General features: G+C 43.9%; 1 long non-coding RNA gene and 1 pseudogene across 4 annotated transcripts in view; both read right to left on the bottom strand.

Moving 5' to 3' along the window:
• LOC144291393 (uncharacterized) overlaps positions 1 to 25,653 on the bottom strand; it is a 90,151-nt gene extending 64,498 nt beyond the window's left edge. For 2 of the 4 annotated variants that reach the window (XR_013358650.1, XR_013358651.1), the window contains exon 1: positions 25,481 to 25,577. This is a non-coding gene — a long non-coding RNA (uncharacterized LOC144291393). Of the gene's footprint in view, positions 1 to 5,324; positions 5,346 to 11,917; positions 12,077 to 25,480 lie in introns of all 4 variants that reach the window. The other 2 variants (XR_013358652.1, XR_013358653.1) reach the window with 2 other exon arrangements.
• Positions 20,280 to 23,701, bottom strand: LOC144291391 (integrator complex subunit 4 pseudogene; annotated as a pseudogene).
• Positions 25,654 to 27,076: the final 1,423 nt, after the last annotated feature.

Genomic DNA, 27,076 nt, shown 5'->3' with positions numbered 1-27,076 from the left:
TGTACAGGACTATTGCGATGAATATTCGCTCCATCTACAAACAAAGCAGTATTTTTAGCCTGGTATTTGCATTTGGTGGCAAAAAACTCCCACAAGGGTACGAATAACCACAAGTCATGTGCTGATTAATCCGAGACTTCTCAAGTCACGCATTAATTAAAGGAATTAATATGATCTTTGCTGGTAACGCTACACATTTGTCACACGGCATGCAGAGAACGACTTATTGGATGGTCAGATTTCAAACAAATCTCCAACCCTGCAAATACAGAGAGGATTTTTTCGAATCACTGCTGATGGTGACTCAATAAAAACCGAGGGCCTAAGTATGAAAACAAACTCCTACCAGAAAATCGCTAGACCAGTCTACACATGTGTGATGATTGACAAATAACTCGAGTGTGCAAAGAAGTGTTCTCCACATAAGAGAAAGGAGGACCACAATGGAAGGTGTGCAATGCAGGCCAAGCCACATCCTCAGCCGGCCCCGGCCCCCCGGCTCCAGGCCCCCCAGCCCCGAAAGGGGCGCGCACACACTGCGGCCCTGCTGCTCCGTACTCCTGCCAATGCCCTACGCTCTGGACATGCAGCCTTACCTCAGAAGCCACGGACTATCTATCAAGTGGGTTAAATTGCTTCATGTTTTCAAGGCGTCTTATAAAGCATTCTCGGGAAAATGTTTTGCTCCGTCATTCCTGACCTTTTAGAAACGGTGCCCCAGCAAGTATTAATATTGATGAAAACCACATGATCTCGGTCATTTACTGCCGACTGACACACACAGGCCCAAGGTAACACAACACAGCTTCCCTGGTTCTTAGAACGTATACATAGACCAAAGTTGAAATACTGAACTTTCTTTTTTCAGAAGAAGATCCTACATTTTTCTGGTTAAAACTGACCCATTGCTTAAACTCTGCCCTTTATTTTTATTTTTTTTATTTTTTATTTTTTTAGTTTCAGAAGCAGAATTTATTTATTTTTTTAAGTTTTTCTTTTTTTTGTTTATAATAAATGTATTTTTTATTGGTGTTCACTTTGCCAACATACAGAATAACACCCAGTGCTCATCCCCTCAAGTGCCCCCCTCAGTGCCCGTCACCCATAAACTCTGCCCTTTAAACATCTCTGATAAAATCGAAGATGTCAAAGAAACCACATAAGACATTTCAGAAAATCAATTTGAAAGGTGTTAATCTCTATATGGGAAATATTTTTCTGCCGCAAAGGAATCTATATGCATCCTTCCTTCCTTAACAAAACAAAGTGAATTTTGTCACGTTCGGTTCTATAAAAAGAGAAGCCCCACAGCCCTATTCTGAATGTGTCAGCAGGTCTTCTCGTGTAGGGAGTCGAAGGGTACAAGTCTCCTCTTCCAGAAGTGGGCAGGCAGCAGCGCACTTACAAGCCACAGGCCAGAAGAAGAGGATTATTTCCACAACAGGCAAAACTGCCAGGAGGAACAAGCCACGACAACCGCGTGCATATTAAAGCCTTACAGTGGCTCCACAAGACCAAGGGAGCACCGAGAGCTCCCACTCATGCAGTTTAGCTCGAGATTCGGGGAAAGCATTTGACTATGGGGTTTGGAGGATGGAGCATGAACAGTACTTTTGTAAGACTTCTGCAGGTGGGAAAACTGGGCTGTGCTCACATAGCTATCACCCACCAAGACCAAGAAAGCCTCAAACGTTATTTTTAAACACTGGATTCTCACATCCATTCCTTATTTTTCATGCCTGAATTACAGATGTCATGATACCATGAGATACTTTAGGATGCCTACGCATTGCGAAGTAAAAACTTCTACCAGCAGCTGGCTGACCACTAACCCTAGGTCAGAACATGGGCTACTGTATTTATCACTAATCCTGATATGACAATTTACTATAAACTTAATTATTAAAGCTCTCCTAAAACATCAAGAGTCTGACACCATGTGTTTACATCAAAGCCAACAGACATATAAAGGTGAAATCGGAGTATATTAAGTATTACTCCTTTTTCCCCACTGGATAATCAGTATTTGATATTTCAAACACTCAGAATATTTCTCAATGTTTTCTGTCAAAGTATTGTTAATGAAAGGAAAGAGGGAACGAGTTACAGAACTTTAGAACTGAGCTGATGCAAAGAAAATTAGACATTTCTTTGAAATCTCACATTTTTGTAACTGGCTACATAAAATATGGGTTTACTTTAATATAAAAATGACAATCTTCTCCATTCCTCACGTATACACAGTAAAGCAACTACCACGTTTGGTGGAAACATGAAGCGGAAGATGGGTCAGAGGGAACGAGAGATGGATGCTTTAGCACCAGCTCTCAAGCTTAAACAAGGAAAATAATAAGTTAGGAAAGATTTACACATAGCATTGTTTTCACAGTAAATATTTAGAAATATAAATTAAAGTAGCGTGAAATTGCAGTATCATGATATGGATAAACAACAGATTGTGAGGTCATTAAATTATAATGTAAATCTGTTATCTATAAAATATATGCAATGATGTCTATGATATATGGAGGAGACAGAGCATGCTGCAAAACATCATGATCAACAGATTCTCCTTTATACAAAATCCTATATGTACATTTCTAAATATGCACGAGAACACGTGACCAGTGAGAGACATCAGCAAGAGCTAACAGGAGCTGCCTCTGAGTGACGAGATCTGCAATTCCGTTTACTTTTTGCACTTCTATATACTGATTGCATTTTTAACGATCATTTATCTGAAAAGTTCTTTCCAAAGTAAAATGTCTTTTTTTTTAAAGAGATTCTGACATGAAATGAGAAAAAAAACAAAGGGCTTTATTTTTAAAGAAGAAAAACTTCTAGCAAGGTCATGTGCTAGTCTACTACCCTGAAGGGACTGTGCACTTTGAAGACTTTGGGAAATGTTCACTGTGCCTACAGAGTAGTCCCATGCTCATTCTGTCATTTCTGCAGTGAGTAGCACCAATAGAAGAGGTATGGAGGGCAGCCCCGGTGGTGCAGCGGTTTAGCGCCTCCTGCAGCCCAGGGCATGATCCTGGAGACCCTGGATCGAGTCCCACGTTGGGCTCTCTGAATGGAGCCTGCTTCTCCCTCTGCCTGTGTCTCTGCCTCTCTCTCTCTCTCTCTCTCTCTCTGTCTCTGTCTCTGTCTCTATGAATAAATAAATAAATAAAAATCTTTAAAAAAATAAAAGAGGTATCGAGAAGAAGTGAAAGGTACTCCACCCTCTGGTACAGAACGTGTTTTCATGTGAGGCTCAGGGACCAGTAGTGGGTTATTCTCGACTATACTGCTCTCAATGACATCAAGCACAAACCCACTAAGAGACTTAGGCGTGCCTCTGCTGTTATGACATTTTGGTCAAAATGGCAAAATGCATCTTAATTACAGTTTTGATAGGTATGTACTTATAGGTGTCATATATTCAACGACCTTTCAGGTTCAGGATATAACTGAGTACACTTAGGACATGTAAAGTTAACAAATTAAAACTCTGATAGATGATAGGAAAGAAAATTCTATCCAGAGTTTCACCGATACCATGAAATTATCATTTTGATGGCCCACATTTATGATGCTCTAAATATATGCACAGTGTAAAGTAGTCAATCTGGATTTCTACAAAAGGACACTGAGCACAAAATGGAAACATAAAGACAGTTCTATGAAATGAATCTCATAAACTATCGACCGAAGAACATTGTATGTTTAAACTAAACAGTTTTTGACTCCATGATCATTTATCATACTCAAGATAAAAATAGATAAAAAATAATTGATAATTGATGATTAAGACAAAATTCATATAACACTAGCATTATTCTTTCCAAGTAGTCCAAGCAGAAATTCTTATAGGACACAACCAAAAGTATGGGCTATTTACTTGCTGTTATTTTAATAAAAGAACAAAGAAAACTAAGACCTCACAAAATGTTGAAATAGCTATCTATCTACAGACATTGTGAATTTTTAGGAAGACACGCTGAAACATCAATACCATTGCAAACACACACGCATGCGCATATTCTGGTACGATGAACTTGAAAATTAACAAGCTATATTGGAGTTATGAATAATGGTCCTAATTATTCTTTTCCCAAAGTAGTAAACAGAAATACTATGTCAGAGTTTTCTGATCAGTGACAAAGTCATTAATAAATGAAATCAAAATGGCTAGCAATCAATAAAAAACTGTATTTGTGAGGGAAACATTCACTGCTACACTAGGCTTCCATTCCGTATAGGCAACAGATTCATTTTAGTATGTAAAATGCTCTGGGTTGAAGAATGCTTTTGACAAGAAATGATAAAGATTTTTCCCTATCACAGTAACAAAAACATATATTCACGTTGTGTTTTTTGAACTGCTCATCTTCCTAAAAAAATTAAGTAATGAGGAAGGCCATAAGATGGCTAGGAAAACATAAACTGTAAGAAGCAAGAGGTTCATTTCCCTTAAACAAAATTCCCAGAAAGCAGGCAAGAAAAAAAATAAAAGACCTCAACAATTGGAAAAGTTGGGGAAGGAGGGGAAAATCTGAAAGCAAGCAAGATGAAAATAATGAAAATACCAGCTGACATAAACAGGGATAGAATGCAGTCTAATCCCCAGACTCCTGAGCAAGGACATATGCAAAATTAGCACGGGAACACAAAACTACAACAGAAAGATGGTACGCGTAGCACCGGGACCAAGTATTAAACAAAGCATATCGAATTCAGAACTTGCTCATCAAACTGGATTAATTCTCCCTTTTGACGAAATGCATTTTGAGTTCAGGTTACGTCACAGGAATATTTTTATGGAATGACTTTAAAAATGTAGAGAAAGACTCTGATTCCTCTGACTCCCCTTAGTGAAAGAAAATCTTCGAATGCTGCTAAAGTTAATTAAAAACCATGAGGGAGGGATCCCTGGGTGGCGCAGCGGTTTAGCGCCTGCCTTTGGCCCAGGGCGCGATCCTGGAGACCCGGGATCGAGTCCCACATCGGGCTCCCGGTGCATGGAGCCTGCTTCTCCCTCTGCCTGTGTCTCTGCCTCTCTCTCTCTCTGTAACTATCATAAATAAATAAAAATTAAAAAAAAAAACCATGAGGGATCAATGAAATGAGAGATTCAATACAGACTGTGACATTCTGGGCCAAAACTGAAGTGTCATCAAAAAGTAATGGTTTTGGTAGACCCTGGCTAACAAACGAGAAAGGATATCAAACACAAAGACTTTTTTTTGTCAAGAATGGTAACACTGATGAGAGAGAACCTCAAAGTGACATACATACATACCGACAACTGAGTATGTATATTCAGCGTAAAGACTCACCAGAAGCAGGTGTCCATGCCTCTGTGGACAAAAAACAAAACAAAACAAAACAAAACAAAACAACTTTGGTTAACAGATCAACACACATATTAAAATCCAGACACTATAAGTTCTGGCACAGAGGCTGAAGCACACATTACATGAGAACACTGTTGCTGTCTCTATCTGGTGAAACACAAAGGAGTGTGAACCTCGTAAATGCAATTTTGGGTATCAAAGTCCAACTGACTCTTTGTAATGTGCTCTGGCTTTGCAATTCTCAACATAGCAGGTGATAACCTGATATAGAAGCGAATACTACCGTGACTTCAGTTAGCTGCATGTGAGTTGTTTAAATATCAAAAGGTGAAGTACGACAAATTAGGAATAAAACACAAGTTTATGGAAAGGGTGCTTCAAAGAATGAAACCTGGATAAAACTCAAAAGCAGGAATCCTCCCAAGTGATCCTTTGCTACAAAATTAATTCACATTAGTGGAAGGCTTTGCTATGCCCAGTGCTGGGAATGTTTTTGTCCTGTCGGAAACAGTTCACGCAAAATACCGAATTTCCATATTTCACCGTTATGTCCCGTTGTTTTGCTCAGAAAGAGCACCAAATCTCTGTGCTTAATTTAAAATGAATTACAATTTTGCTGGGGGTTTAATTGCTAAGTAATTTGTTTGAACAGTTTAAACCACTTACAATTTTAGTCAACATAAAAATTTGTGGGCAATCATACGGGAAAACTCATAAAACCACAGCTAAATTCCTAGGGATCAAAGTGTTATAGACTGAAATAGCCTTTAACTAACAAATGATCATTATGATTGGATGTCAACTGCATTCCTATATTGTAATTCATTTGCATATGTAAGAAAAAATAGAAAACCATTAGGCCAAGTAAAGGACTAAAAATTGCTTTTAAAGCAGCAACACTATGCAAATCTAAACAGAAATTCCAAACGTCCTGTTATTCTTCTGGGAGTTCAGAGCAAAAGTCGTTCTTACGTAAAAACGGAATTAAGGTTGAGAGCCCACAAGACTTCCTGACGGTGCTTCGTAAGTTAGAAAATGAGCCCATAGATAGGAGATCGTAAAGACGCTTTTCTTCCAACAGAGACGGCTTCCTTACTGCTCACCCAGTTCCTGACCTCTGTCATGAGCTAGTGAACCCCCAGAACAAAGCTGAGAACAAAACCTGGGTTTCGGTACGACTCCACAGTTGAACTCAGAACCAGATTAAAACCAGGGCTTACGAGAGCTTTCCCGCTGTCAGATTCAACCGTGGGTCATCCCTAATCCCGCCCCAGACCAGCGAGAAGACAGCAAGCTCCCATCCTTGCAGGAGTGTGCCGTGGAAGCGTCACAAGCCAGAGACAGAGGGGTTGTGTCCCTCAGAGTGAAGCTACAGGAAATGGTTTCCTTCTTTTCATTTTTTCGTTCTTAAGGAACTTTCATAAAACAGCTCTGAATCATGCAGTCTCCTTTAAAAATGTTCTCCTCATAAGGAAAACAGAAGAAAAATCAACCACCAAAGGTCACACTTGAAAACGCAGAACTTCAGAACTTGTGGAAGAAACACCTGTAAGACCTCTTTCTTTGTACCACTTCATGCAAAGTTTCTCATGAGAAATTTATGTACTGGTTTGTGTTTTATGAATCAGACCTGAATAAAAAGAGAGACTTCTGCCATGAAACTTAAATGGTAAGAAAATCTCCGTGTGCGTGCCACTCCCAGCATCATGAGTCAGGTTTTTCCCCTCCCCACGCAGACTGTTCCAGAGTCTCACCTCAATCCCCCCTACTGGTCCTTACAGATGCGCTAAAATGGATTACCACTGCAGTGGTTTATCAGTCCTCCTCCGATATCCATAGAAAACTAAAGAAGACCAAGGAGGGTCCTCAAACTCCCATTCCCGACCTGGTGAAAATGGCATTTAAAGTCCTTAACACCCGAGAGGAAGTGGCTGAACTTAAGAGGCAGGCCAGGCTCCAGCAGAAGGTCCAACTCCAGACCCAAGCGTCGGTGGCAGCCCTGCGGCCGGCGGGCTCCAGGAGCCCGCAGAAAGGGGGAACCAACCGAATCCCACCTGGGGCTTGCTTCAGATGTGGCACCGAGGGACAATGGGCCCGTCAATGTCCCAATCCCAAGGAGCCAACGCGGCAATTCCCTCAATGTGGAACGATGCGCCACTGGAAATCCGCCTGCTGGGTCTCGGGGGATCCTTGGCGCCTCCACACAGAGGAAACCCTGAGCCGGGAAGTCCAGCCTTTCAACTACTCGGATTGGATGATGACTGACGGGGCCCAGACTCAGACACCCCCTAAGCCAGGCCAAGCCCAGGGTCCTGCTCCAGGTAGCAGGGAAGCCCATCTCTTTCCTGTTGGGCACGGGGGCGACTGACTCCATTGTGCCTTCCTACTCGGGGGCCAGCTTCCCCTCTCCAGTAGCCGTGATGGGAACTGATGGCACCTCCTCTATTCCACGGACTGCCCCACTCCTCTCTTGCAGCCTGGATGGGTTCTCCTCCTCACACTCCTTCCTTACAATCCCTTCCTGCCCAGCTCCTTTTCATCGAAAATCCTGACATCTATCTATCAGCTTCTCCTCGGCTAAGTCCGGCTACCCTCCTACTTACCCCCTCTACTAACCCAGAACCCTCCCATTCCTGCTCTCAACTCCTGGAAGAGCTGCCCCCTCCACATCCAGGACTTTAGAATCAGCCCTTCCCTAACCCTGACCAAATTCTCTTTGTGGCCAGAGACACGCAGCATAGGCCATCGTTACCCTAGATGCCATCCTAGAGGCAGTTCCCCCCTCCTCGGGACAAGCTCTCGGAAGGCAGAACTTAGAGCCCTCACCAGGGCTCTTCGCCTGTCCAAAGGGCAATGAGCTACCATATACACGGACTCCAAATGTGCCTCCATCATCACACATACACATTCTGTCCTCTGGCAAGAGCAAAGGTTTCTTACAACCAAGGGAAGCCCCATAATCTATGGGCCCCTCATTTCAAAACTACTAGAGGCCCTCAGCCTTCCCACTGAAGTAGCCATTGTCCACTGCCATGGACATCAATCCTCCATGGACCCGGTGTCCTGGGCCAACAACAAAGCTGACTCAACTGCCCAAGCCACTGCCTTAGGCTCCTCATCAGCTCCCCTCCTCTTCCTCAACACACCACATTCCCCCTCTTACACAGATGAGGAAACTCACACACTAAAAAAGATGGGAAGAATAGCCGGGGAGAAAGACTGGATCTTCATTCAAAAGAAACTCGCTCTTCCAAACCATTTAGCTCCTGTGATCATTTCAGACATACGTCAATCCCTACACATTGGTCCCAAGGCCTTACACCAGTTCCCAGGATTCCACTATCCACATCTCCAAAAGGTAATTGGAGAGGTGCGTTAGTCTTACAAAACCTGCTCCACTGTAAATGCTCAAGGGGGGAATTCGCAGGCCAGGACCCAATCACCAGCTCCATGGCTACCAACCTGGCAAGGACTGGCAGCTTGACTTTTCCCACATGCCGCGCCATAAATCCTTTCGCTACCTATTAACCTTAGTGGACACCTTTACAGGCTGGATAGAGGCTTTTCCCACAGCTCGGGAGATGGCGGATGTGGTGGCCACCATACTCATCGAACAGATCATTCTGAGATTCAGCCTCCTGGAGATCCTACAATCTGACAACAGCCCGGCTTTCATCTCCAGCATCACCCGGCAAGACTCCGAGAGCCTAAATATTACCTGGAAACTCCATATCCCATATCACCCCCAGTCTTCGGGTAAGGTAGAGTGGGCCAACGGCCTTCTCAAAGAACATCTCACCAAACTTACCCTTGAAACTCCACCTGTCCGGGCCAACCCTCCTCCCGCTGGCTTTAACAAGGCTCAGAGCCACCCCTAGAGGGCCGTCGGGCCTAAGTCCCTTTGAGCTTCTCTACGGGGCGGCCCTTCCTGCTCACTTAAAATCTTCCATCATCACCTCCTCCTCTCCTATCTTACTCACCTACCTTCCCTAACTCTTCTAAGAGCCCTCTTGCGGGCCCATGTGGATTCAGTCACCCCTACTCCAGGAGCACCCACCTACAGGCTAACCCAACTCAGGACCAGGGCCCCTTCTCCTGGATAAAACTTATCCAACAAGGCACTTCCCTCGCCAGCCTTTCCTGCATGGGCAATCTGTCCCACTGTTTTATCTGTGCCGCTTTAGGCAAAACTCCCCTTGTGGCCATTCCCCTCCCCAAGTGCATTCAGCTGCACCAGCCCCGCACCCACACCTCCAGTGCCTGCCTCATCCCTCTCTCACTAATGTTGCCCTATTTACTGACCCTCTCAACCATCAATTCCCCTTCTGTTATTCTGTCCCTAACTCATCCCTGTGCAACGTCACCCGGTCAAACGTCACCTCTCATCATGCTGCTATTGCCTGATTCTTTTGGTGCCATGGCACCCTATCTAAATCTCTCAATACCTCTGCCTCGCTCCTGACTGTCTCCCTAGTTCCGCGATTAACTATCTATAGTCAGGCAGAAGTAGCCCTCCTCATCAGCCCCCTGGAAAAGCAGAAACGAGTGATCTTTCTCCCACTGGTTGTCAGGGTCTCCCTGGCCTCAACCCTGGTGACCACTGGGTAAGGGGCCCTTATTCTACTCTGTAGATTCCTCCAGGGACCTATCCGAGAGGCTTCAAATGGCTATCGAGGCTTTGGCAGAGTCTTTTGCTTCCCGACAACGCCAAATAAACACGGTGGCCCAGGTAGCTCTTCAGAACCGACGTGTCTTGGACCTCCTCACGGCCAAGAAAGGAGGAACTTGTATGTGTCTCAATGAAGATTGCTACTACTACATCAACGAAACAGGTGTAGTTGAAAGCAATCTCCACGTCCTCGCCAAAGTTCGTGAGTCTCTCCAAAAACAGTATCACCCTGTCGACCCAACTACACCCCAATGGTGGCAGACCCCACTAACCATATGGCTCCTCCTCTCTCTAAGCCCACTCCTAATCATTGGCATACTATTAATGGTGGTCCCTTGCTCTCTCTGAATCATCAAGGAAGGAATCCGCGAAAGATCTCGGTTATCAGTCAACCAACTTGTTTTACACCCCTACGCTGGCCTGCCCACCTCCGACAGGCACCACGACGCCCCTAAATCAGCAGGAAGCAGCCGGATCTGAATCATCGCCCCATTATAACATAACAAAAAGATCTGAATGTTGGGCTGGGGAGACTGGGGACCTCAAAATGGCTGACCCCAGGCCAGCAACCTCCCAATAAGGCCGCCTTGCGGCCCTACCCTAACTGAGCACCCAAAGACCTGTAACCCTTGCCCTAATTGGAATGCCGCCCCGCCCCCATCTTCCAGAGGAAAACTCTTTATAGACCCCCCCTGCAGTTTGCTTGGGTGTGACTCCCCCCCTCGCTCTCTCTCCCCTGCGGGCCTCAGAACCTAGCCAGGGAGCGCATCCCATTAAAAGCCTGTTTCAAACAAAATAAATAAATAAAAATAAAAGCCTGTTTCCACCAACTTTTGCCTGGCCTCTCTCTTCCAGTTCACTACCAATCAGATTAAACCTGACAAAAACCATGGTCCTTTTGTACCAAACTGCCACTTAAAGACTGTGACAGCTAATCTCTATGTTGTTAGGAACTATATCATTTCAATATGTGTGAAACTGGCAGGGACATAAATTCCAGACATCATTCACTCTTGGCTTTGAAACAGGCTCATGGTATCTGGTATTAGGCAATGTTCTTTGGAATTTGTAGATGAATCTGACCACATCTAGCTTCAGACGTGGAAAAAAAAAACATATCTTATTTAGCAAAGTGATAATGCAGTGTTTTAAATACATCCCAGCTTAGATGACACACGATACTTTTCTCAATGGTTCCGGGGAGCCTCAGTCATTGTGATTTGATAGCACGCAAAGTCAATGAGAAACAGACACGTGGAATTTGAAGCAGAAAGGTACGGTCTTTCTGGATCTTCACATTTGTTTCAATTTCTCACTAATGACTCCTCAAGGCCTTGAATACATGAGTCACCCTTTTAGGCAACTACTATGATTAAAAGTAAGAGAAGAGCAAGTAGGATGTTACCTATTCATTTGGCTGAGTCTTCGAACTCTAAAAGACGATGATGAGACCACCAGTCCATGGGGTGTCAAACTTAACAATGCAGCAGAGGCAACAAGAAACTGCTCGACCCAGGAGTAGATGTGAGTGAAGGCTCACCGGAGGAATCATTCTATACCATAATCGACAGTCTGTACACGTCACTGCCTCGGGCTTGGCTCGGCTTCATCTGGTGCACGTGTTGGTCTCACCCAGGAATTCAAGAAGGGCACTGAACACTAGTGATGAAACCGCTCTGCAAGGATATTCTGATTGTTCCATCACATGGGCCTCTTAACAATCCTAGCTTCCCAAACTGCATTCTCAGTGTGTTTCTCCAAAACAATGAGGTGCCACCCTTTATCTGAACTCTTGAATACCACCTCTGCCTGTGGCTGTCCTGTTATGGGGACACCTTTTGCAGCTGCATGCTTTCCCCATTTCTCATTGTGTCCCCTGCCAAGTTTGGACCCCTAGAATACCTACCCTGTCCTGTGTCCAGGCTTGCCGTGTCGGTGATTCATTCACATGGACATTCTGCTGTGGGCTTTGTTCTCTCGGGGCTCACGATATTTACATTCCTTCCCAAGCTTTGCTGTAGGCCAAATCCTTGCTCCTCACCTGGTCCCATCTGGTCTACCCAGACTCAAAAAAAAAATCACAACCAAAAGTCAAAACAAAGGAGGAGCAGGTGGAGATTTTTCCAAGCCGAGACCCTGAAGACGAGAACTGAGGAAGACGGACTCGACATTTACTGGTGTGAGGATGAAAAGAGATACTCAGGATGATGGATATTACACACCATCTCACAAGCTTTCCGTGCCTGAAGTGTCTAGCCCGTTGTTCATTCCACGCAAAACTGTGAGACTCAGGCACTCTTTCAGAGCCTTCTGGGACAATATGGGACAACATGTATAAAATATGGGATGATCACCAAAATGAACCCGATTAAACTCAAACAATGGACTTAATTTTTTTTATCATCTCCTTTTTTTAAAAAGATTTATTTATTCATGATAGATATAGAGAGAGAAAGAGAGAGACAGAGACACGGGAGGAGGGAGAAGCAGGCTTCATGCTGGGAGCCTGACGTGGGACTCGATCCCGGGACTCCAGGATCGTGCCCTGGGACAAAGGCAGGCACCAAACCGCTTAGCCACCCAGGGATCCCGATCATCTGCTTCCTAATCCCCATCTCCCTACAAAGGTGGTCAATGATTCATTATGTTATTATCTGTTTCTCACCCCAACATTTCTATCTACCTGTATCCATCCATTTGCTGATGACTGAAACCAGGCAGCCATATCTGTTTCTACATCTAACCCATGACCGTTCTAATTTAAAATATACTTTTCATCCATCTTATTATTTTCTTCTCTATATTCAGCACCCAGGTCACATTTATATGTCCCATTGTCATCTCTCACTAGAACTAATATCATTGCATTCTGGCTAGCCTTCCCACTTGTAACTCAAGTCTTTTCAATTTTTTAAAGATGACTTTTATCTCTTTGAGAGAGACCATGAGAGAGAGTGCATGAGTCGGAGTGGGGAGAGGCAGAGGGAGAGGGAGAAGCAGATGCCCCACTGGGCAGGGATCCTGACCTGAGCCGAAAGGCAAAGGCTCAACCGACTGATCCCCCCCACACCAGGTGTCCCTAACTCTGTTCTTTTCTGAATCGTTCCCAAACCCACAACAGGTAGCCTAATAGTGAAAGCCCCAAACATCATTATGTTGTTACTTTGCTTATTAGTTCTCTTCAAAGTCTTCTCTTTGTACCTTGGATGAAATCAAAACCCTCTGAGCCAATAAATCCTGGTGTGATCTAGTCCATGCTGACTTTAGTCACATCTAATGCTGCTCTCCTATCTATCTATTCATTATGTTCCACCTTCCCTGACCATTTTTTCAATCTTTCTCAATCTTGGAGACTCCCATCAATATTTTTTTTACATTCTTCAACATCTCAATGGCTATTAAGATTTCCTATGTAGGAACTTAGCCTTAGCCTTACAACATTCATCACATATGTTACTTCTTTAACGGGGTCTTCCCTGAACCTCTAATTTAAGAGCTAGTTCTCTCCATTATGATATTTTATGGTACATTGTCATTTTCTTTCATAGCACCTTTCCCACGTTTCTTGTAGGCACTTGTCAGTATGAATATTTCTAAAGTGACTGTCCTCTGAGTAGGCCGTGAGAAAGCTCCATGGGAACATGGGTCTTTTGCTTTCTACTGTATGGCAATGCCTGGTACAGGGACTGCAATCATTGGCACTCAATATATCTGTCCAATGAGTGAGTGGAAATTCTGTATCTCATAGTTTATTTGTTCAATTATTCAATAAGCTATTATCTTGTGTAAAGCATGGTCTTCACCTCATTGGGTACAGCAGAGACAAAGAGATGCAAAAGTGCCTGCTCTGGTGAAGCTTCTAGAGTGGGAAACCAGTAATTAGCAACGAATACAAAACATCACATCGCATTTTAGAAAGAGACATGTAGCAAAGAAAAAATGGAGCAGGACAACGGAAATGAGGGGTGCCAGCGAGATGGGATTTACAGTTAGAATAAATGATCAATGTAGGCCTTCATGAACAGTTTACCTCTGGGAAAAGACTTGAAGCAAGTGAAGGCTCTCTAAGAGAAATTCAAGTCAAAGAATTTTCTAGGCAAGGGAATGAGCTAGAATGAGTCCAAGAGTGGGAACTTGTATGGGTTTCTGAGAAACAGTAAAGGAAGATGCAGAGTGGTCAGGAAGGCAGACATAGAGGTTGTGATAAAAGAGACAAGGAAGGGCAGACAGATCACGTAGGCCTTTTGACCACCATCCCCACTTTGGCTTTTACAGTGACTGAGCTGAATGAGCCTTCAAATGGTTTCAGAAGAGTTATAGGATCTTACTTTTGCTTTAAGTGGATCGAGATGGCTGCTCCATGTAGAATCTCACAGCGGGGCATGGGGAAAGGCAGGAAAACCCCACAAAAGGCTTCTGAAGAATTCAGGCAAGAGAAGATGGTCACTTGAATTAGTATCTAGCAGTGGAGATAATAGAAAACAGCTGGATTCTGGATCTATATTGAAGGTCAAGATAAAAGGTTTTTTTTTTTCTGATGCACTGGATGGGGGTTTGAAAGACAGCAAGGAATTAAAGACAACTCTGAGGTCTGGAGGCTGAGTAACTGGGAAGACAGCCTTGCAGTCAAGTCACAGGGGTGAAGAATACAGAGGAGTATGTGTGGTGAGATCATGTTTATTTGCAGAAACTGGAGGAGAGGTTACACGAGTAGTTGGATATACAATTCAGTGGGAGAATGACAAATGTGGGAGGTGTCCACCTACAAACAGCACGGAAGGCAGGACAGGAGATGATCTCACTCCAGACCCGGCCCCCACCCTGGAGTGACTATAAACAGAAAAGACCAATTGCCATGCACCACGCCTCGTGCAAAGCCTCGTGCCCTTGTGTTCGGGTCGCTCTCAGGTGGGCCTTACTCCTCAACTTACCAGGATTATGGGAAATATTTCAATCTGACACATATAATAAGCATGATGCATAAGTAGGTAGCCATTTAGGACAGATCTCTCATTGTCAGACTCTTAACTGTGAAATGAATAAATTAAATTTCTTCTATCAGGTAACATTTTTATTATCATGTATATTTTCTACTTGCTAAGAAAGAAAGCAATGTGCAAATATTTTGTGGTTTAAGTAAGTATCTACAGGAATAGCCATATGGTGTGATGATGGCTAGAGGGCCTCACAGATCCTACTTTCATGCAGTGCACATGCCTCCCAGGCACAACCGTACAATCTACATTAGAGAAAATATAGCATTTGAATAACAAGAGATCACTGCGATAAACTGGGCCCATAAGGCTTATTATAAACATCTTCTAAATATAAATTGCTCTTCGAATTCTATCCTGTAGGAGGAATAGAGTTTTTCATGCAAACCAAAGAACGTCATAAAGCCGACTGGCAGACACCTAAAACCCTTATCATAGGAACTTAGTTTTTAGTGATCTCTAAATTATTACCCAGAAATACAGTTTGGATCCTAATAACTAACTCATTCCAGAAACATTCACCACGAGCTTCATGTGGTTTCCGACACGCTCTGACGCAGGCGCTGATGACACAGCGATGGGCAAAACACATCAGGCGACTGCCCCCATCCACAGGGTTTGGTCTTCCTCCGCAGGTGGAAGAGACAATGACTGAATAAATCTGTAACATGTCACAAGGTGGCGAGCACCACGAAGAGCGGGCACGCAGGGCAGGGGATCCGGGGCGGGGTGGCTGTCGTGTAAGTCCTGCGCTCAGAGATTTCCAACTAGATTATACTGTATGAGACTGGTTGACGACTGTCTGCTATTCAAGCACACATAACAGAACAAAGGCCCCATGGAGTGAGGAAAGGTGACCCAGCTTGGAAAGGGCAATCGTGGAAACAGACACCAGGTCTTCTAAATTGCCCTCAGAGATCTTTTCCTGCTAATGCAGTAGAGAGGGGCAGCATTCCTGTTCTGCAGACTAGGAGTAGGAGAGAGAGAGAAAAAAAAGCTCATTAGCCTTAGGGACAACTGCTGATGACTGTCTAATGATCACAGTTTAATAAGTGGGATATATATATAGTAAGAGTACAGTTGTTACTTGAACAACATGTGTTTGCATTGTATGGGTCCACTTCTTTATACAGTACAGCACCATAGATGTCTTTACTCCCATGATTTTCTTTTTTTAAAGATTTAGTCATTTAAGAGAGAATGAGAAAGAGTGTGTACACGAGTTGGAGGGGCAGAGGGAGAGAATTCCAAGTAGACTCACTGCTGAGCATGAGTCCCGATGCAGGGCTTGATCCAGAGACCATGAGATCATGAGCTGAGCCAAATCCAAGAGTCAGGCACTTAACTGACGGCATCGCCCAGGAGCCCAATGGCTGCACCACCCAGGCGCCCCTCTTCCTTATGATTTTAATAACATTTTCTTTTCCCTAGCTCACTTCATTGTAAGATACATATTAATCTACTGGTTATATCATCGGTAAAGTTCCAATCAACAGTGGGCTACTAACTAACAGTCAAGTTTTGGCAGAATCAAAAATTATATGTGGATTTTCAGCTGTGCTGGGGGATGCTGTCGGGACCCCTAATCCCCACGTTGCGGGGAGGTCAGCTATATTCTAGTGAATTTGTAGTTCTTTACGGTATTACACTGTCCAATTTTGTCACTTCTACAAAAACCTGAAGCAGAGAATACAATGTTCATTGAAACCTGTTTCAGTAACTAAATTTGAGCTACTGTTGATGAAATTGAGTACTGTATATTTCCTGTTATGAGAGTATCTCATGCGCACGCATGCACACACACCATCCCTACAGAGCCTTGTGTGCCACTCGATGCCAGAGAAACTTCCCTGTTTTATCCACAAAGTTCACATTTCCAAAGCCAACCAACAGCACTGCACACATGGACTAGCGGTAATAGAAGTGAGGGATGTCTCGGTCCAGTTAGACCAGAGGAGTGGCAAACATTGTTGCCGCCAAAACCAACGGAAAACCCATTTACAAATATGACGGTCACAAATGACACTTCCCTACAAAACAAAAGTGGCACATCCTGCTGTCTTGTCCAAACTCTCTGTGGCCACAACCAATCGAGAGCTTCCAGCTTTCCTGCACTTGCTTGCTTCCCTTACGTTTGTCACCTCAGATACATGACTTTTCTTTTTTGCAGCTCAGGTTTTGATTTTTTGGTAACTTCTAAAACTTTCTAAGGTTTGGTTGTATTGATTTCTTCAAAGAATATTAAAACTTTCTAGCTAAGGATCTCCTACAAATGACTGTGTTGTCTTTACTTCAAATAATTAATAAACTTCCTTTGTACTTAAGAGTCATTAGGCACACACACACACACACACACACAAGAGTCATTAGGCACCATGACAACCCACTGGTTAGTTCTCAACATTTTGCAATTCAGATCACTAGTCAGCTTTCTTCCTGGTCTTCAGACCTGCTTCAATACAACAGGGAAGTATAAAAACAACTTTCATCAGTGAAAAATCCCTAGGAGTTCAGGATTGTTGCACTCTAATGGATACATGGAAGCAAATGTGTATTTCTAGAAATCAATGAATTTATGACTATGAAATATACAGCACCTGTAAATTGAAGAGCTTCTTCCTCAAAAATATAGCCAATAAAAAAGACAGTGCATACATACAAAAAAGCCTTAAATAATAAGGGAGGAAAATAAGTAGAACATGTTAAAAAGCTGGCCAAATGAGAGAGGCATCCTGCCTCTCAGGATGGTTTCCTTATCTTTTACTGCATTTTATAAATGTCATAAAATAATGATGATTTTTTTTATTGGAGTTCAGTTTGCCAACATATAGCATAACACCCAGCACTCATCCCATCAAGTGTCCCCCTCAATGTTCGTCACCCAGTCACCCCACACCCCCACCCTACCTCCTTTTCTTCCACCCCTTGTTCATTTTCCAGAGTGAGGAGTCTGTCATGTTCTGTCTCCCTTTCTGATATTTCCCACTCATTTTTTCTCCTTTCCCCTTTATTCCTTTTCACTATTTTTATATGCCCCAAAAGAATGAGACATTATAATGTTTGCCCTTCTCCGATTGACTTACTTCACTGAGCGTAATACCCTCCAGTTCCAAATGATGACTATTTTACAGGAGAAAAAAACACTTTTTTCTTTAAATTAAGAGGTATCACACTGGGAGAATCCTTTCAATGACTGGGAAAAAAATACGGTCACACAATACAGTTTGCGAACAGCAGACATATACAATGCCTGTTGTCAACTTTCTCCATCATTAACCCCATGACAAAACTCTTTTAAAAGTACAAGGGGAGGCTACAGAAGGAGTTGCTTCCACCTGTATTCCTGTTTGCAGTTTCTTCCTCATGTTTGTCAAGACAGAAAGAAGCATTTTTTTTCTTTTCTTGCTTTTAAGTCTTTAGTTTAAAAAAAAAGGCAAACCTATAGGATTTTCAATTTTTGGTGACAGTCATGGAAATCTGGAGACTCATGAGTTCTACGACTAGGGTTTCTGAACTGAAATTAAGAATTCAAGGATTACAGTTAAAGTCTCAGAGCAAAAGATATGAGGCTGAGTATTTTTCAACGAAAGCCCAAAGAGAAAAACAGAGGCTGATGACAGAGAAGAGCTGTGACATAAACCACAGATGATGTCGGAATTGTGATTTCTGTTCAATCTTGCCATGTATGCATGGATGTATGTACAGATACACACACATAGATCTCCGACAGTTCTTGTTCCTCAACGGTTATGCTCAAGGTTTGGTGGGGGGGGGGGAACCATCATTCTTTGTCTTGGGATATTTTGCTTACTTTTTGCTATGAATGGACATAGAAAATTAAGTATAAAGATAATTTACAGATTTCAATTATAAAAGAAAATATCACCTTTTTAGTCCATAAAATCCAGACACCTACTGATAAAGCATCCTAGGAGAATCATCACTAGAAAAGTCCAATGGGACACACGGAAAAACTGCACGTTAACTACTTCCAAAGACAAAATTATTTTCACACTTTCTAGAGGTATTCAATATTTAATGTTGATGCCTGATGGAAAGGTCTTAAGTACTACAAACACTCAGACATTGTAGAAAAGGATGTAGTACTGCCACGTCTACCATCAATTCTATCTAAATAAGTGCTATTTTATGGTGTTAGTTATTACTGTATATAAAAGTATTGAAGACCAAGATTCTTTGGACATATTCTTACAGTTTCCCCAAATGTGTAAGATGGCAATAGGACTTTTTTGAGCATTTATTTTTTTCCCTCCTGATTCACTAGCACCTCTCAAAAATAAGCTCTAGAGAATCATGAAGTCCATTCAATAATTTCCTACTAAACACCCTAAATTACATATAAGACCACCATGATGATATAGATCTACTCAGATTGTCAAGGAATTATTTAACTTAGATTATGAGCAGCTACATTTACCAGTGCTTCCAGTCTGGGACCTCATTTCTAAGTGTGTGAGTTGGTTCTCCTGTTTCCATAATAACCAATTTAACAATCAGCTTGGCAGTCAACTACTTTAGAGGTAGTTTCATTAATGTTAGCCCTCTTCTCATTTATACATGAATCGACTGATACTGTGGGACTACTTATTTTTCTAATATACTTGTAAAAGGGCTCTGAATTCAAAGTAACAAACCTTCTGGAAGAATTAGCTCAGGCTCTTTTGTTTAAACTCAATCTTTTCCTTGTAGAACCTCAATGTATATTTTAGAATTTTCTTCCAATACTTTAGGACTCACTTAAAGTTCTAGTCCTAATATGACAATCTCCTTTTGTTGCTGCAAGGACCTAGAAATGCAACAAAGTTATGAGCTAGAAGTTTTTCAGTTTTTGAATGTCAGTAAAAACCAAAAAGAAAAGGAAACAATTAAGAAATTCAAGAAATTAAATTGGAATACAAAGTGGTCTTCATTTCACAGGACTCCCTCTATCGTTAATCCTCACGAGAATGAAGGAAGCTACTCCCTTACTGTATAATGAAAATTGTGATTTTTGTAATGCTTTTTCCAAATCAAAAAGCTCTCAAAACTAGTTCTTTCTCTCTCCTCTTTCCTGGTTTTGGGTAAAAGACTATTCTTAGTAGATGATCTGGTACATAATGAGCACTGCTGGTTGGCTGCACACACACGTACAACAACATGAACCCAACAAGTAGACAAACATCACTCTCCTTTCACGGCATTTGTCGTTTCTAATGGCTGAGTAATATTCCATTGTATCATAGACCACAGATTCTTGTTGTTGTTGTTGTTTTCTCAACTTTATTGAGGTGGTGGGGGGAGTCAGGGAAGGAAGAGGTGTGGACTTGAAGGTTTTTGTTTTTTTAATGCAAAATAATTTATTTTGTGTTTGATACCAGATGAGACGATAAGGGTGATGGTGCTCATGCCCATACGCCGGCTCCAGGTGAAGTGCTCTAGGCTTCGGGCTCACTCTGCTACCTAAGAAGGTCTTTCTCAGCTTTAGCTCTACACAATGCTTGTGACTCAGCGCCTTGCAGGTTTGGGCATTATGGAAACTTTCACAGACTTGCTGAAGGGGATGGTGCCCTCGATGCTGGTTTCCACCTGGGGTGACACTTCGCCACCGTCAATCCAGGGGGATTTGGGAATGCGGGAATTGGAGTTGTAGGCCAGCAGCAGCCTCACATCCACCTGGCATGGTTCTGTCCAGGCAGTATGGGAGGGGTACACCTGAGTGATAAGCCAGTGGCGCCCTGGGCCAGGATTCTGCAAGTCTGCCGGCTTAGGATGAATCATCTGAGCCTGGCCATCTGGATAGAAGACCTGGACCTTCACAGCACTCTGAGGGTCCTGGACATTTTCCAGGGTCGCATCGACATGCAGGGCCACAACCAATCCAGATGTAAACTGCAAGGGGTTGTCTGACTCACCTGCTGGCTCAATGATGCTGGCTGAAGTGTGTGGATCTGCTCTGGAAGGGGGAGGTGCAAGAAGGTACTCTGCCTCAGCATGGTCCATAGAATTTTGACCACTTCCACAGGTTTGGATGTCATGAGTCGGGGCATAAGGTCAAGAAGTTTGTCCACAAAGCTGTCCTTTAGGTGGGGCAAATCCGCAATAAAACACCTCTGAAAAAAGTCCACTTCCTGTAAAAAGTTTTGACACATCCCAAATAAGGGGTCAACTCCTCGAGTAGTCCGTGCTGTTACTATAAGTTGCAAGGCTTTGGCCTGCAGCCTCAGGTGATGTATAATCACCACCTGTTTATTCTCCACACCACTGTACATGAACTCCATTTGGTAGGTCTCTTCCATGATCTGTTTTGCTGCTGTGGAGGCCAAGTCACTCTGCTTCAAATATAAAGGGGCAGCCACATTCCAGAGCTTTTCTTGCAAGGCCTTGATGAGAAGAAGCTGACACCAAAGATAGGTAGCCGAGAACTCCTAGCAGCGACTCCTGCTAGTTCAGACTGAAGTTCTCCACGTTTTTGAAGATCCTGGATGGTGAACTCCAGCAGCTTCTGGGTTCCCTGAGGGTTCCGGTGCTCTGAAGACTGTACACCCTTTCAGAGCTCTGCTGCAGGAACTGATGGGACGGGTCCTCATGGGGCGCAATACCGGGAGAAATGGCCGATGACACTAGTTTTCTACCTGGTAACCTTAAGGCAGGAACAAGATGAGAAAGACTGTCTCAGAGGTAGGCATAATGCCTGAAGGTATGATCTGAGAACAGTGCTGGCATTGTTGAACAGGTTTTAGCAGCATTAAAAATAAGAACCAAAACTGCAATGTAAGCTGGTTCATCCATGTCTGGTTCAGCTGTGTCAAAAAACGGATGGGTGCTCAGGAGCTCTGGCACCAAGGGAAGCACCAGGGTTGGATGCCGACTTCCCAGAAACTTCAAGCACTTCCATATAGAGTCCCTATCAGTAGGGTACTTGGTTAAATTTTTCAGCAGCTCCGCCAGTGCAAGATGAATCCCTTCTTTAGTCGAAACATTAGTACAGCATAAAAGTTCATGAAGAGCCTCTCGAATATCTCTGGATGAATCCTCTAACACAGCCAGGACAGTGTCAAGCTGATCCTCTCGGAGAGTGATATTATTAGAAATTTTTCTCATGCTGTGTATGGGCTGCAGATGTACTTCCTCAATTTCATCATTAAACATGTCAACCAGGAAATCAGGGCGGCACTTCTCCGCAAAAGAAGGTGAAGATTGGGCCAGCACGCAGAGAGCCTCCACAGCAGCAATGAGGACCTCATACATCTCATCTTCCAATCCCTGAACAAAGGCTCCACAAACTCCTGACTCAATCAAGTTCACAGCTCCTGTATCTATTTCTTCTTTGGGAGCATCACCTCCTCACTTTCTGCCACTGGAAAACTCTCCTGACCTGTAAAGTTCCTTGGCATGTTCATGTGCAGTGCATTTTCTCCTGAGATCGGACATGAGCTTCTTGTCGAGTGTTTGCTCCAGGAAATGAGAACTGACTTGTTCCATTGAGCCCAACAGCTTTGCAGCCTGAACTCGAACCACCCAGGAGCCATCATTGACCATGGGGCAAATTTTTCCAAATGCATCACCAACTAAGCGAATTTCTTCATTAGGAGAAGGAATGGAGACAACGCTTTCAGGATAGAGCTGACTGACAACCCAGATAAGTTGGACTGCAGCACTGCGCCCTTGTTCATAGTCATCAGACAACAATTTACAGGCCTGATTATAAATTGCTTGGTGTAATTTCAGTCCTCTCTCATGAAGCTGCAACATGGCTTTTATAGCTGCTGTTCTGACACGTGGGTCTTGGTCACTGAAGTAATCCCCTATCATCTTCTGGACATCTCTGACAGCTAGGCCTTCTCCATCTTTTGTGACACTTTTCTCCAAAGAGCCAAGATTGCCAAGTAATTGCAGGCACTTATTTCTTACACCATGAGACGTATCTGTGAGGTGCTTCCAGGCTACATCAACTAATCCCATCTGGATAGCTTGATTCTCTGGGAGTCTGGTGCCAGTTGCAAGCAAGCTGTCCAACAGTTGAGCAAGGACTTGATGAGACTTTTCATTCTGCAGGATGTTATTGGCATCATCCATAATGCAGTCTGGTGAAAATCCTGCAGTCTTTGATAATAAACCCAACAATGATGCAATTTTCAGTCTCACAGATGGATCATTCTCCATAATAATGTTCCAAGAGAATCCTAACTACTCCTTCCACACTTTCTGCTTCAACAGGCTTTCTGGCAAACTGGAGTAGATACTGCAAAGCATCCGCTGGGAAGGGAGCTTTACACAGATCTACGTGGAGTGCTGCAGATTTACTTGGTTTTGTCAATCGCAGTTTCTTGGTTGCAATTTCCTCCTGTTGTTGCTGGACCTCCTTAGTGAATTCGTCGTACACTCGTTTCTTTAGGTGAGCCGCCATGACTTCCCGCCAGACCACAGCTTCTTGATCCATCATCTTTCGATGGACACCGAGGTTCCTTCCACAGTTTGGCTATTGTGGACATTGCTGCTATAAACATTGGGGTGCAGCTGTCCCGGGTATTATGCTGAGTGAAAACAGTCAATCGGAAAAGGACAGACATTATATGGTCTTATTCATTTGGGAAATATAAAAATTAGTGAAAGGGAATAAAGGCAAAGGAGAGAAAATGAGTGAAAGTATCAGTGAGGGTGACAAAACAGGAGACACCTAACTCTGGGAAACAAACAAGGGGTAGTGGAAGGGGAAGTGGGTGGGGGTGGGTGACTGGGTGATGGGCAATGAGGGGGGCACTTGGCGGGATGAGCACTGGGTGTTGTGCTATATGTGGACAAATTGAACTCCAATAAAAAATTAAAAATTCAAAAAAAAAGAAAATGGGCCCTTTATGTAAAATAAGCAAACATTTAACTGATGTATTCAGTAGGTCCAATAAATGGAAATGTAGGACACTAAAAAAAAAAAAAAAAAAACACCAGGGAAATCTTCAGGGTTCTAAAGTATGTCATTGTTTTTCAAAAGATATCCGAGTGATATAAACAGGAACACCACAAGTACAGAAGTAAAAGCTGCTGAAGGCACAGATATGAACAATTTCACTACTATGTTAAATGCCGTAGATCATCATGAGAAAGATTTAAATGCATCAGTAAATAAGAATCTTTAAGTTTTGGACACAGTTATTTTTTTAACATAAGCAAATATGCAATAATGTATTTCAAATGTGAAAAAGTACCTGTACCCATGGCCACCCTGGAGGAAGAGCACGCCAAGGGGCATGCTATCGGGATCCCCCACATGACAGAGCAGCCACCTGCCTCAGTGAAGCAACCGACTTCGGCCACTGAGCAACATCCTAAACGAAATCAAGAGCCCGCCAGAGCTACTACACTGGGGCAAGCTGAAACTTATGGGCCTGAGCAGTTTGAGCCGGGCATGGCAGTTGGTGCTGAGTGCATGGCCCGAGCGAGATGCTAGCTGCTGAGGCCAAGCCAATTTACAAGGCAGTCACACCTCTGATTCACTGTCCCGACCTGGAGGAGCCACCTACACACTTGGCCACCCTGCAACAAGAGCTCCCCCAGGTGCCCACTATCAATGTCCCCGGCATGCCATGCCAAAGGAATCACCTGCCTCAGTGCAGCAACCAGCTTGGGCCCCTGAGCAACATCATGTCAGCAGCCCACCCCAGCTCTGAAGGTGGGGCCTGATGAAGCTTCTGGGCCTGAGGTGATCGAGCTGGGCAGGGCTGTCGGTGCTGAGTGCTTGGCCAGAGTAGAGATACCAGCTGCTGAGTTGAAGCCAATGCATGAGGTGGTCAAATCTCTGATTCACTCTCCCAACAAGGAGGACCCACCTGCAATCTTGGCCACCCTCGCAGTAGATCATGTCCCAGCGCATGCTATCAGGGTCTGCCACATGCCGGAGCAGCCACTCGTCTCAGTGGAGCAAATAGTGTCCACCCCTGTGCAATATCCTGAACCACCTCAACAACTGGCCCCAGCTCCTACCTTGGGGCCTGCTAAAGCTTCAGGGCCAGAGGTGATTGAGCTGGTCATGGCTCGAGCCGAGAAGCCAGCTGCTCAGACCAAACCAATGCATGTGGTGGTAACACCTCTGACTCACTGTTCCGACATGCAAGAGCTACCTGTACCCGTGGCCACCCTGGAGGAAGAGCACGCCCAGGTGCATGCTATTGGGTTCCCGCACATGCCGGAGCCGCCACCTGCCTCAGTGGAGCAAATGACTTTTGCCACTGAGCAACATCCTGAACCAAATCAAGAGCCTGCCAAAGAGACTACAGTGAGGCCAGCTGAAGCTTCTGGAGATGGAATACTTCCAAACTCGTTCTATGAGGCCAGCATCACCTTAAGTCCAAAAGCAGACAAAGACCCCACCCGACCAAAAAGGAGAGTTATAGACCAATGTCTCCGATGAACACGGATGCAAACGTTCTCAACAATATACGAGCCAATAGGATCCAACGGTACATTGAGAAGTTACTCACCGTGACCAGGTAGCATTTATCCCCGGGATGCAAGGCTGGTTCAACACTTGTCAAACACTCCATGTGACTGATCAGATCTGCAAGAGAAAAAACGAGAACCAGATGATCCTCTCAATAGATGCAGAGAAAGCATTTGACAAAATACGGCATCCATTCCTGATCCAAACGCTTCAGAGTATAGGGATAGAGAGAACATTCCTCAACATCTTCAAAGCCATCTACGAAAAGCCCACGGCAAATTATCATTCCCAAGGGGGAAACGCTGGGAGCCTTTCCCCGAAGAAGATCAGGAACGAGACAGGGATGTCCACTCTCATCACTGCAATTCAACATAACACTAGACGTCATAGCCTCAGCAATCTGGCAACAAAAAGAAATAAAAGGCATTCAAATCGGCCTAGAAGAAGTCAAACTCTCCCTGTTCACAGATGACATGATACCATACACCTGGAAAACCCAAAAGACTCGACCCCAAGACTGCTAGAACTCATACAGCAAATTCGGCAGTGTGGCAGGGTACGAAATCAATGCCCAGAAACCAGTGGCCTTTCTAGACGCTAACGATGAGACTGAAGAAAGAGAAATTAAGGAGTCAACCCCATTTGGGATGGCACCCGAAAGCATGCGCTACCTAGGAATAAACCTAACCAAAGAGGTCAAGGATCTCTATCCGAAAAATGACAGAACACGTCTGAAAGAGACTGAGGAAGACACAAAGAGATGGCAAACTATTCCATGCTCATGGATCTGAAGAATGAATATTGGGAAAACGTCAACGTGACCCAGGGCAATTTACACAATGCAATCCCTATCAAAATACCATGGACTCTCTTCAGAGAGCTGGAACAGATCATCTGAAGATTTGTGTGGAATCAGAAAGGACCCCGAATGGCCACAGGAAGAGTAGCCAAGAAAACCACAGCGGGGGGCAGTACAATGCCGGATTTCAGGTTGCACTGCAAAGCTGTGCTCACCAAGACAGTGTGGTACAGGCACAAAAACAGACACATCCATCAATGGAACAGAAGAGGAATCCAGAAGTGGACCCTCCACTCAGTGGTCAAGACCACATATTCGACCAAGCAGGAGAGACCATCCACTGGAAAAAAAGACAAGTCTCTTCCATAAATGCCACTGGGAATGCTGGACAGCCACATGCAGAGGAGTGAACCTGGACCACTGTCTCACACCAGACACAAAGATAAACTCAAAATGGATGAAAGATGTAAATGTGAGATGAGATTCCATCAAAACCCTAGGGGAGAACACAGGCAACACCCTTCCCGAACTTGGCCACAGCAACTTCATGCAAGATACACCCACAAAGGCCAGAGAAACAAAAGCAAATATGAACTATTGGGACTTCATCGGGATGAGAAGCTTCTGCACAGCCAAAGAGACACTCAACAAAACCAACAGACAACCTCCAGAATGGGAGAAGCTACGTGCAAATGACCCGTCGGGTAAAGGGCCAGCATCCTAGATCTCTAAAGAACCTATTCAACTCAACAGCAGAGAAACCAACCATCCAATCCGGAAATGGGCAAAAGACACGAACCGAAACAGCACAGAGCAAGATGTAGATGTGACCGACAA

Source organism: Canis aureus, chromosome 20 (assembly GCF_053574225.1).
Source record: "Canis aureus isolate CA01 chromosome 20, VMU_Caureus_v.1.0, whole genome shotgun sequence".
NCBI lineage: Eukaryota > Metazoa > Chordata > Mammalia > Carnivora > Canidae > Canis > Canis aureus.
Note: the sequence above shows the minus strand (reverse complement) of the source record. Positions and strands in the feature narration are given on the sequence as shown.